The 9,122-nt window shown below is 42.5% G+C and overlaps 1 pseudogene; it reads left to right on the top strand.

Annotated features, from left to right (window-relative positions):
• The first annotated feature begins 307 nt into the window (after positions 1 to 307).
• LOC136531436 (uncharacterized) lies at positions 308 to 3,282 on the top strand (annotated as a pseudogene).
• Positions 3,283 to 9,122: the final 5,840 nt, after the last annotated feature.

Raw genomic sequence — 9,122 nt, 5'->3', positions numbered from 1 at the left:
TGTACTTGTACTCTTATAAATTGGTCGGTTCTACGACAGTAGTAATGTAGTTTGATCCTCAAAGAATCAGTTGATTTTCAGACCTTTTATCAGGCTCTGATGTTTTTTTGTTTCCCAGCGTGTTCTTTTACCTATGCAGTCCTTCCAGTGTGTAAAGGACTGACGTAGCTTCAAGCTGCATTTTCATTGGTAGGCGCCATTTCTAATAGGAAATATATCTTTGATGAGGTTATTGACGTTGATCTGTTTTCCTACATTCACAAAGTCGGCAGGCACTGAATGTGAAAGAGTAAGGGCTGAAACGATCATGAGGAACAATCGTGTGTTTCAGTCCCTTGGTATTAATGCAACAAAGGACATTTTGAACAAGACCACTATAGCTAAGAAGGCTATGGCTTGTGAAAACTCTGGTTCATTGTATGACCCTGGAGATAGTGATGGTAGTGAAGAGGGTGTAGTTGATAAGGTATTTGTTGAACTCAGGTTCTTTGTATGACTCTGGTTCAGTATGCAAAAAAGATTAATCTTGATTTTTGTTTTCTTGTGTTATGCATATGAGGTTATGCAGGTTTCATAGAATGTGCCTTGCGACACCATCGTTGCTAATGGAGGAGCAAGAGGTTCAAAGAGAGTGCGAGCACCTGATGAACAAGGCCAAAATCAACCTCCTAGAGTGACTAGGCAGAGGACAAAGGAACTAATTCGAAGCAAGGAAGGCGTCCATGCTGCAACTACAACTATACAAGAAGATGCATTGACTATTGCCAATTGTCTTAACCAAACTGACCATGATACAAAAATGTGCAAAGAAGGCAAGAAAGCAATACTCCTTTCTCCAAGAATATGGTTTACACATTTGCATATTAAAATGATTTGCACTAGCTATTTAACAATGCCACTTATTTCCAGGTCAATCAAATCACACTATAGATTGATGGAATAAAGGAAAAAGCATGGGCAGAGACTTGGATCGCATAAGCTGAGGCTTAAACACTAGGATTCCGGTGGTCATTGCTGGAAGGAAGAAACGACCTAAGCCGCCTATGCAAGCTGCAAAGTTGGCATCAGAGGGGGGATTATACTGAGGCAACATATCCCAATCTTTACACACCGGAAGGAGTACAAGGATATCAAGAACAAGGATATTCTTCCAGGCTACATGGGCAAAATTTCTGTAAGTGAATAAAGGCTATATGTTCAGTTTTTATCGGGTGTGCATGATCTATGTTTACTCCTATATATGAGTAATATTTTTCTGCCTCTAGTAGCATATGACAAGGAGCTTAACTGTTAACATTATGCTAGGACTGCCAATATATTTTTCTGCCTCAATCTTTACATGTTCTTTTATTTTGACTGATGTTGTAATGATCCATTTAACTTACATCAGCTGTAAGCACCACCATAAAGTTTATCTATAGTATTATCTACTTGAAATGTTTGGCATGTTTGTTTATTTTGAGTGCCACTGCCAATATATAGTAAACTGAAATGAAGCGGAAAGCAAGAAAGTATGTTCTCTATTTCTCACCACATTCTGAAAATTTAGAACCTTCCATAAACATTTTGTCCCTGCTACTTTTCTATTGACTGCCAATTTAGAACCTTGTGCTCTTGCCTGTTGTTGCATTGTGATTTTCTAAAGTTTCCTGTTAGGTTAATGTTAAAAATTTTCTATCACATTATATACTTCTAACACCTTTTTTCTGATGCACATGCTCTTGACATGCTGTCGACTAGAATCAATTAGCAATTGATACTGATAGCAAGCCAGTCGAAGAGGCATGTGCTGATTTGCTCAGGACTGGAACACGACAAATGAGGTACAATTTGAAGAAGTTTTACTTCAATGGTGTACCAGCAGACAAAGTTAGAACAACATCACCATTGAAGAGTATGACTGATGATCAATGGAGATGTGGTCAAGCCCAAAGCACAAGGCATGTTGTTGTGGACTCAATACAACTGCAGCTCATTATATTTTAGCGACAACATATAGGGTTGTGTTGCAGTTGGTCTTCTAGAATAGGGCACAATCTTTGGCTGTGATTACTTTCTGTTTTTCAAACTGTTTTAGGTTAATAACTTGTTGTGGACATAAATTCAACTACACTTAAAGAGTGTTGATGTTTGTTGAATATCTTAACAAATCTGGTTTCAAATTCATCTAATTTTTATCTCTCTCTATAGCCATTCTTCCCTGCTTTCTAAATTGTTCCTCATAGGACAAGTGTGCAAAAAATGCTCTTAACCATGAGAAAGTAAGGTTTCATCAGATGATAGGATCTCGGTGCTATATTGCGACAACCCATGCCTTGGTAAGATATGGAAATATTGTGTTACAATCATTCATCATTGAACAATTATTCTTATAATCTTACACCTACAAAATGTTTGTGAATAATTTTAGAAGCAAGAGAAATATAAAGATGAACCACCCAGTGCGATAGATCTTTTCAAGGCGCTACATTGCATCAGCAAGACTAGGTTTAATGAGTCTGCAAAGGAAGCCATTGTAAGTACAAGCTCCATTTTGAACTATATATAGCTCTGAACAAATGTTACTGGTTTTAGTTGAGTCTATAATGTGTACATGCTTCATGCTGTTACTTGTGAGACACAGAACAACTTGTTCATGTGTAGCAGCAACTTCCTGTTCATGTGTAGCAGCAACTTGTACATGCTTCCTGCTATTCCAAGGAACAATGATCAATTATTGCATGTGTAGCAGCAGCTTATTCATGCTAATCTGGCAAGATTATACTGCATGATGTCACTGCTGTCCAGAAACCCTCTTAATAGCACATGTAAACTTGTAGACGCTGCCAAAACAGAAATATTCCCAAATTCCCAACCTGTACTAGTTGGTGATTAATTTTAGAACTGTCTTACTGATATGTTGATGTTTTTAGGCTGAAATGGAATCCATCGCTGCTGCACCTATAGAAGACGGCCAAGTTTCAAAGACCCCTGCTGAAGTTGTTGCTCAAGTGTTGCCGAAATCAAAATTTCTTCAAAATATTGGCCTTCAGCTAGCAGCCCCCAAGAGAAGCTCCAAAGCCATTAATGATGCATGGGTTATAGAACTTGAAGCAGAAGTTGTAGCTGGAAAGCAAGACAAAGAAGGATGAGATGGAGACTTTGAAGAAGGTGGAGGAATCAGAAAATGAAAGACGCAGGGTGTTAGAAGAGACAGAGGAGTTGAAGAAGGCACAGGATGAGTTGAAGAAGGCACAAGATGGGACGAATGCTTTCTTTCGTCGCATGTTCAGCAAAGAGTAAGGCCATTCCTTTAACTCTGTAAGTTTGCAGATGCATATGGTTGGACGTCTAATTTTGGAACTTGGCTACTCAGACCATATTATTTTATGCTACAAACATTTGGTAGTGCTATTACATGAGACTTGGCTGATCTAGTTCAGATTATGCTACAAACATTGGTAGCGCTGTTATTTTGAGACATGTCTAAACTGGTTCAGACCATGTTAATTTCTGCTATGTATCTTGTTAGTGTTGTCTTTTTGCTATGTGGAAATGTGTTATCTAGGATTTGTAAAATTACTGATGGATGTGACCATATTTATCTATCCTTTGGAATGAGATCCGGATGATCGATGAATGTGTATGGGTTGTGATGCATCTATGAATTATATATGTGAATGAGATTCTAGATGATTTGATGAATGCGTAAGGGCTTTGATCGATGAATGTACATATTATATATGGGCTGTTATGTAATGGATGCCAAAATGGGTTGTTATGTAATGGATGTCGAAATGGGCTGTTATGTAATGGATGTTGAAATGGGCTGTTATGTAATGGAAGTTGAAATGAGCTGATTATGTATGGATGATGAAAAGGTTGTTTTCTCTACATGTTTAAATGGGCTAGGCCTTTTCTGGCCCACAAAATAAATAGGCCATAAAAAAATTGGCCCAGAAATTGATGTTAATTTTACTTATATAAATGGGCTTTGCAAATTATAAATTTGGCTCACAATTATATTTGGTCCAATAAAAACCTACTTAGTACATGGGCCTAGCTAGGCCTTACGATATTTAGTGATGACTTTTTAATCGGGTCATAAAAAATTATGATGAAAAAAATATGCAGTCGTCATAGAACAAGGTTTACCACGCATGATCTATGACAAATGGTTTATCGTCATGCAGTCGTCATAAATACATCTTCTATGACAAAAATACTAGAAATAATAATGATAACATGTCATCATAGATCCTAAGATTTCCTATAGTGACATTTGTGGTTTAATGTGTGGACTCACGTGCCGGTTTGATGTGTGGACTCGTATGCCAGTTTAATGTGGTGATACTCTATTAGTGGTTCGCTACTTACATGTGAAATGTAAACTATTGTTATTTGAATGCCAGGTTAAATACTTATGTAGTCAGTCTGTGCAGTAGTGATGATCTCGAATTACTTCTATGATGAATTGATAGTAATCCACGTGGTAGAACCAGGACATGCCACGTGATCAAATAAAAATACGACACATGGACGAACGAGTGCATGACACGTGAAAGAGCTAGGCACGACACATGGGCTATTAAAAATCCGACACATGGAAGGAAGTCATCAAGCTACATGGCCGAATAAAAATACAAAACATAGACGAACAACGCTATGACATGTGCTCGAATAAGAAATGGCCACGTGGACCAATAAAAATATAACACATGGTTCCAATAAAAGAAGTGACACGTGACTCAACCGCAACCCGACACGTGTGCCAATAGAAAACTGACATGTGGAACCTAAAACATGCAATGGTGCAAGAACTAGAGATGGTCATGTTGTGCAATAAGAAGGTGACACGTACCCAATCCATCTCTAATGCAACCGGCTATAGCATGTACACGTGTAAAGCATCTCCAACGGAAGCACCCACCAGCGTGGCAGCCCCCTACCACGCATGCCGAAATAGTTCTATGATGGTCTATTTTTTGTCATAGATCAAATCACTTCTATGATGATGTTTTTGGATTCATCACGGAAGTTCAAGTGTGACACGCTTTCTATGATGAGTCATTTTCGTCATAAAATTGAAATTATGACAAATTTAGCTTCTTCAGTGACGAAAGTTTTTCATCATGAAAGTGCAGATTCCTAGAGACACTTGAAAGCCCACCCAAGACAATCTTGTATGGTCCTACCTTATATAAAACCATATTGATTTCTATGTAAAACTTGGAGAATTACTCTTTGGACCCTTTTTGCCAATATTTCAATGATGAATTTCATGGAAGAGTTCAGCAGAGAAATGGGCCTAAAGTCAACAACTCCTTTTGGATTAGGCTTCTTGGGCACCAAGGTTATGAAAGAGTAATTGATACATTGCAAGTCAGCGTCATGGTTGAAAACCCTGTATAGCCTATGAATTTCATTTTTGATGATGTTCCAACATTTTTTTGAAGAAAAGGCCATTCAAACCATCTAGGTCAAGGGCCTTGTCAGAGGAGGGTTTTTAGCTATTTCATGCATTTCTTCATTCATGAAAGGAAGCACTAGATCATCTAGCTCATGGGGGATCATGAGAGTATTAAGATCAATGAGCAATTCTGGGTTAGCAAAAACCCCCATCCTTTCTTTAAATTCATACCAAAAAATAGTAGCTTTCTCATCATGATCAGTAACCAGACGCACATCACCAGTAGTTACCTAGGTGATCACATTTTTTTCTAAAATCCTCACTACCTTTAGCATGAAAAAAGTTGGTATTTTCATCCCCCATTAAACTAACTTCTTAGTAAATCTTTGCTTCTAATAGATTTTTTGATAACACAGAAGATTATGGAGATGTTTCTTCAAAATGCTTCTGAAATTTCTTTCTAGAAGGAAAAGATCTCTCATCTCTTCCTGTCATCTAGGAAAGCAAGGATGATGTCGCAATGTTGTATCAATTGAGCAAGATTTGACTTGGTCCTATCCCATAATTCAAGAGCTGCTAGGATGTTGGATGGGTTTTGAAGATGGAGGTGGCTCATAGAACTCAACCCTTGGAGCAGTGAGGTTTCAAATAGAATGTTGCTCCATGGTGTACAAAAGAAAAGAAAAGAAAAGAGAAAGTAATTTCAGGATAAGATACAAGGATGAACAAGGTCTAAAGAAAAAACTGCTACCATTCCTGAGCAACGACGCTAGAAAGCTTGTTGGTTATTTTAACGACCCGTAAATAAATCTGAAAGCGTATAGATACCACTGTAGCTTTCACCTGGAAGTATTCCTAGGTTTTATCGAATCCACAGGGAATGTGAGTGTTTATCTAAGGAACAGGTTTGTCCAAGGACAACAACATAGGTGTTAGGCAAGGATAGTGTCGGTGTAGAAAGTGACCAACACGTAAATATTTGTAGTTTTGCCGTACGTTGTGATCAGAGGTGGCCTAGCACTCAATGACACAGGGTTTATACTAGTTCAGGCAACATGCCATATGTCCAGTTTGAGTCGGTCGATGACTTTATTCCTGAGCCTAGTTGCTCAAAGTTTGTAGTGGGGTTACAAACGAGAAGGAGAGAGATAGGGGGTACAAGAGGTCTGGTTGGACTCTGGTCAGAGGGACCGAAAGCGATAGGAGCTCCGCTATGTGCTAAGTGTTCGAGCGTGTGCTCATGGTTTGAACCTGGTGGTTCTGCAGTTGTGTAGTAGTGAACTTTTGATCTGATGAACCTAGGAGAGAGCACATCCCCTTTTATAGATGAAGGGGATGGCCTTACAAGTGATAGGAAGAGAGTACGCATGCTACTGATCCTTGTTGCCCACACCAGCGGGCACAGGATGATGGTACGTGCCCACAATACTATTGAATGTCAAATGCACATGGGAGGTTGTGTTGTCTTCTTCGGGTATGGCAGATGTCGGCGCCTACCACACTGTTGATACCTTGAGGCATGCAAGGGGTTCTACCATGTTTGCCTGGTACAGTAAATGCTAGCGCCTACAGCACTATTGATGCCCAGAGGCATGTGGGGGAAGCCTTACCGTATGGGAGTTAATGGCACCCACAATACTATAGGGGAAAATGTCAGCGCGTACAACACTGTTTGGGCTCTGTTGCTCTAGGGAGGTTGTAGAGTACTATTTCTATAGGTGTAAAGGGTATGGTCCCTGGTACTATGGTTTTGACTTGTGCGCCCTGCCTTACTTTCCCCGTCTATTCCCTGGTCCTTACTGAGCGGGCGTCCCCGGTCGGTTTAGTCCTAGTTGGTTCTGAATGCGCTAGTTGGAGAAGAGCAGTGAGCAGGGGTTTGGTGCATCCCTAGTCGGAGACGCAGGTTAGAGTTGGAAGTAGTGCTTTGGCCAGGCCTTTGGGTCGGAGAGGCCATCTGGAGGTGGGCGAGAGACTGAAGTGAGCGCTCATGTTGGAGAGGTGGGCCAGAGTCAAAAACGGGCATCGTTCCTCCTCGCCCAGGCCTTCTGGTCAGTGATTGGATCACCCTTCTGTCCTATCATTTAGGTACTTAGGCCAGCCCTTGAGTTGCATGTTGTTTGCAACATTGCCTGCTGGGCTGAGCCTCTATTGGGAAGCTAGTCCACGAGGGACCCCGGGTTTATGAACCCAACAGGAGCCCCTGAGCCCCCAGGTGATTCGAGTAGAATCGTCTAGGACATTTTTGTCTTGATGGTGGGTGCGCGCGAGCGCACCCACGGGTGTAGCCCCTAAGCCCATGGGCGAATCGGGCAGAATCGTCTAGGGGGTTTTTGTGTTGCTAGCGGGGGAAGTTTTATTTTGTCAGCAGGTGCACGTGAGCGCACCTGCGGGTGTAGCCCTCGAGCCCTCGGGTGATTCGAGCAGAATCGTCTGGGGGGTATTTTGTCAGCGGGCGTGTGTGCGTGTTTTTAGTCGAGACGGAGTCATCAACCAAGGCGTCGGTGCACGCCGTGGGATTGGGTGGTTTGGAGTCATGGATTGTGGATCCTGGCATCAGTGCGTGCCGTGGGATTGAGGCAATTAGTTTAGGGATTGGATGGGACAGAGCTCGTGGATCCTAGCATTGATGTGCGTCGTGGGATCGGGTGAGGCAGTTAGTTTAGGGATCGGATGAGACAAAGCTCACGGGTCCTAGCTTTTGGTGCGCGCCGTGGGATCGAGCGAGTTAGAGTCGTGGATCCTGGCCTCAGTGCAGCCCATGCAACCGAGGCAGTTAGTCAGTTAGTTTAGGGATTGGGCAAGGTAGAGCTCATGGATCCTGATGGGGCGAGTTTAGGGTCGCAGACCTAGGCATTTTGGTGTGCAGTCGAGGCATAGCCAAGGGATGGGGCGAGTTCGGGGTCACAGACCCAGGCGTTTGGTGTGTAGTCAAAGCGTAGCCGAGGGATGGGGCGAGTTCGGGGTCGCAGACCTAGGCGTTTGGTGTGCAGTCGAAGCATAGCCAAGGGATGGGGCGAGTTCGGGGTCGTAGACCTAGGTTTTTTGGGTGTCTTGAGCCCTCGAGCCCCGTTGGGCTTTGGTAGGGGCCAATTTGAGTTGTGTGTTACCCCATCCTCGGTCTCTCACAACCAAAGGGGCTAAGCTTTGTCGCTTGCCTTGATCACTCGGGCTCGAGTGATGCGCTTGGTGAGTTCACTAATGGGTATGATTGAGTGGAATCTAGGTCTGTTGTTCATGATGGGGTCAGCATAGCCCTCTTGTGACATTCCACTACTCCTTTACCTACAACTCGACAAATGCCTGGGTTGTTCCAGAGACCAACCCGGGTGCCCTGATGGCCTCCCCTCGATGGAGGTTCTGTGGGCTTGATGAGAGGTTTAGGATCAAATGAGAAGGTTGAGATGACCCTGTCTGCTTCGGGGCAGACTGGGCAAGGGCCACATGAGGCTCATTTGCATTTTCTCCCCTGGCTCTGTTTGATGTGGGATAGCCTCGAGCCCTTTGTGGGTCGGCCTTTGAACCTCAGTTGGTCGTTGCTCATGTTGAATGATGCAACTACCGCTTCATGACGCAACATGGAGCATTGTGATGCATTTCGCTGCACATGCGATGGCTTAGTTCCTGAGCCCCCAGGCAATTTAGGGCCTGAATCATCCAGGGGGCATGGGTGTATGGAATGAATGCGTGTATGGATGTATGAAATGAATATAAAGAAATAGCGGAGGTTCGGTAG

This window comes from Miscanthus floridulus, unplaced genomic scaffold (genome assembly GCF_019320115.1).
Source record: "Miscanthus floridulus cultivar M001 unplaced genomic scaffold, ASM1932011v1 fs_351_1_2, whole genome shotgun sequence".
NCBI classification, from domain to species: Eukaryota; Viridiplantae; Streptophyta; class Magnoliopsida; order Poales; family Poaceae; genus Miscanthus; species Miscanthus floridulus.
The sequence above is the reverse complement of the archived record's forward strand: the minus strand, read 5'-3'. Positions and strand labels throughout refer to the sequence as shown.